This window comes from Saimiri boliviensis, chromosome 5, assembly GCF_048565385.1.
Source record: "Saimiri boliviensis isolate mSaiBol1 chromosome 5, mSaiBol1.pri, whole genome shotgun sequence".
Lineage (NCBI taxonomy): Eukaryota > Metazoa > Chordata > Mammalia > Primates > Cebidae > Saimiri > Saimiri boliviensis.
Genome location: NC_133453.1, coordinates 80,765,855 through 80,769,575, shown reverse-complemented (window position 1 = coordinate 80,769,575; position 3,721 = coordinate 80,765,855). Strand labels below are relative to the sequence as shown.

Genomic DNA, 3,721 nt, shown 5'->3' with positions numbered 1-3,721 from the left:
TATTTCGTTTGGACACTTGCAATTGGGCCTTTTACATGACCCCAACAATGACTCGCCTCCTTTTCCAAATCTTGCCACAAGCTGAAATACATTGAATCCCCTGGCCTAGAGCCTCACATATCCTTGCTAGGGACTCTGCTCACCTGGCCACACGCCCAACCCTGCCACCCGTAATTACTACTCTTTCCCTGAAACTCCTGCTAACTCTTTCCTGGATTATTGATGTCTCACTTGTCTCTGTAATTTAGAAAGTAAAACCCTTGAACAAACACTATTCAAAACTATGTCAACCACTTTTCTGCCCATGGACGCCACCTTAGAAGCATCGTTAAAGTCTCTCTTCTTGCCGTCAGAGTCTCTGAAAGAGCTCAAAAAGCTGTGCAAGCTCTTCATTGGAGGGTTGAGCTTTGAAATAACCAATGAGAAGCCTGAGGAGCCATTCCGTGCAATGGGGAACGCTCACGGACTGTGGTCCTGAGAGATCCAAACACCAAGCGCCCCAGGGGCTTTGGGTTTGTCACCTATGCCACTGTGGAGGAGGTGGATGCAGCCAGGAATGCAAGGCCACACGAGGTGGATGGAAGAGTTGAGGAACCAAAGAGAACTGTCTCAAGAGAAGATTCTCAAAGACCAGGTGCCCACTTAACTGTGAAAAAGATATTTGTTGGTGACATTGAAGAAGACACTGAAGAACACCTACAAGATTATTTTGAACAGTGTGGAAAAACTGAAGTGATTGATATCATGACTGACCGAGGCAGTGGCAAGAAAAGACGCTTTGCCTTTGGAACCTTGGACGACCATGACTCCGTGGAAAGATTGTCATTCAGAAATACCATACTGTGAATGGCCATGGTTGTGAGGTTAGGAAAACCCTGTCAAGGCAAGAGACGGCTAGTGCTTCATCCAGCCAGAGAGGTCCAAGTCGTTCTGGAAACTTTGGTGGTGGTCATGGAGGTGGTTTTGGGGGGAATGACAACTTTGGTCATGGAGGAAACTTCCGTGGTTGTGGTGGCTTTGGTGGCAGCTGTGTGGTGGTGGATAGGGTGGCAGTGGGGGGTGGCTGTAATGGATTTGGTAATGATGGAGGCAATTTTGGAGGTGGTAGAAGCCACAGTGATTTTGGCAATTACAACAATCAGTCTTCAAATTTCGGACCCATGGAGGGAGGAAACTTTGAAGGCAGAAGCTCTGGCCACTTTGGTGGTGGAGGCCAATACTTTGCCAAACCACGAAACCAAGGTGGCTATGGCAGTTCCAGTAGCAGCAGTAGCCATGGCAGTGGCAGATTTTAATTAGGAAACAAAGCTTAGCAGGAGAGGAGAGCCAGAGAAGTGACAGGGAAGCTACAGGTTACAGCAGATTTGTGGACTCAGCCAAGCACAGTGGTGGCAGGGCCTAGCTGCTACAAGGAAGATATGTTTTAGACAAATACTCGTTTATGGGCAAAAAACTTGAGGACTGTATTTGTGACTAATTGTATAACAGGTTATTTTAGTTTCTGTTCTGTGGAAAGTGGAAAGCATTCCAACAAAGGGTTTTAATATAGATCTTTTTTTTTTTTTTTTTTTTGCACCCATGCTGTTGATTGCTAAATGTAATAGTCTGATCATGACACTGAATAAATGTCTTTTATTTTTTAACGTGCTGTGGAAAAAATAAATAAATAAAAATGACTTCGGCCAAAAGGCATTTATTAAGTACGTATCAGATGCAAAACAAGTATGAAGTTTGAGTTTGAGCAATCACTAGCCATCAATTGCATTAACAACTAACCAAACAGACATTTATATGTGTAATTTACCCTACATGTGGGTGGAGTAGGTGGCCAGTGGAAACTTCCACAGGCTTGCCCAAATTATTGTCTGTCAGATTGTTTAATTTGGAACTGGCAGGGAAACCTGGGAAGCCAAACACACCCAGTTGCCACCATTGAGGAGGCTCTTACTGACTGAGCATTGTCAAAGCCATTAGCAGTATTGTGATGTGGCTGAGGGAAGGTCTCAGAGGGACACTGCGATGGAACGTTTTTACAGGAGCAGAGAAAATGGAAAGTCTCAAGTAAGGCACTGGCCAGTGAAAGCTGGCCTAAGGAGTGAAGAGCACTGAGTGACCTTGGGCAACCAGAGTCTTCACAAGGGCTGGACGAGGTGCCTCATATCTCTAATCCCAGCACTTCGGGAGGCCAAGCTGGGTGAATCACCTGAGGTCAGGAGATGATCAGCCCGGCCAACATGGTAAAGCCCCATCTCTACTAAAAATGCAAAAATTAGCCAGGTGTGGTGGCACACACCTGTACTCCCAGATACTCAGGAGGTTGAGGCAGGAGAATTGCTTGAACCCGGGAGGCAGGGGTTGCAGTGAGCTGAGATCATGCCACTGAACTCCAGCCTGGGCAACAGAGCAAGACTCCTCTGTCTCAAAAATACCAAAAAACAAACTCAAAGTCTTCTTGAGGACACCTAGAACCAGGGAAGGGAGTGTGTAAAGGGCCAAAGAGGCATCAGAGAAGGTGCCATCATCCTCCTCCACAATTTGGCCTTGGGCCAGCCCTGCAGACGGCTCATGGAAGCCTTGGGAGGAAGGGACACAGCCTCTTGATGCCTCCCAACCTAGTCAGAGCCTGGGGGGAAATGGATAAAGTGTCAAGGTTGAAACAATGGCGTATACTTTCCAATATTATGTGAGTTCCCCAAGAAAAGACTAAAGAGGCCTCTTCTCTGGCTGCTCTCTACCTAATACTTCTCCGAGGCCTCTATAGAGGACAAGGCTATTCACACTTGAGATTCCACAGCCCCCTGGAGTCTTCCGAGGAGAATAAGATCCTACTTGAGTTTTCCAATTCATCCAATTCGCTGGCCAAATTAATTTTTGCATCACATAAAGTCTGTGACCAGCCTTCCTTTGGGGGTCTGCCATACTGTTAATGTGCCAGAAAACAGCTGAGATTAAAGCATAATGGAGCTAAGGGAAATAATCTGTAATGAGAATTAATAAGCACCAAGTGTGAAACTATTAGTGAAATTGTTACTGGGATAAATCGCCTTTGTAAATGGTGTGGGACACTTTATGGTCCACAGAGTTTAGCCGTCTGTTCTCAATACTCTGTCAAACTCAGGAAAGCATTCAGTATTTCAACTAATTCTCCTAGACAGTTTTCCCCTCTACCTACTAGAAACCAAAACCATATCTATAATGGGAATTTTAAGGGCAAGATTTTACAGCTATTCCATACTTATAAAAACATTGTGTGATATTTTGCAACTGGCAAATTTTCTATGACTCTGTCATTTTCATACCTGTGAATATATGACCCAGGTGAACTGGGGGCCCATTAATATTAGAATTTTCCTTAAAATGTACAAACAATAATTTTCCTTTATTTGGCCATTTTACTATGTTGAATATGTACTGTGTCAACTGGGTTTATCTAGAATCACATTTCCCAGAACCCCATATGGTTCTGAGAGAGAATTGGCCAAAAGAAGAATTTGTGCAAGATTTGGAAGGCAGGACTAAGGCAGTAGCCATTATTCTCTGAAGGTGACAGACAGATGGAGAAGAGACAGCCGCTTGCAGCTTCTCCTTGCTCTCTCCTGTTCTGTGCTCAGCTTTTGCTAGCTGACCAACTGCATCCGGCAGCCCACCGCCAGATGCTGGCTGCAGGCTCTCAGAAGCAATTGCTATGCAGAGATCACACCTTTCAACCAGCTCTGCTTCA

At 45.1% G+C, this 3,721-nt stretch overlaps 1 pseudogene; it reads left to right on the top strand.

Annotated features, from left to right (window-relative positions):
• Positions 1 to 304: 304 nt before the first annotated feature.
• LOC101047196 (heterogeneous nuclear ribonucleoprotein A1-like) lies at positions 305 to 1,352 on the top strand (annotated as a pseudogene).
• The last annotated feature ends 2,369 nt before the right edge of the window (positions 1,353 to 3,721 follow it).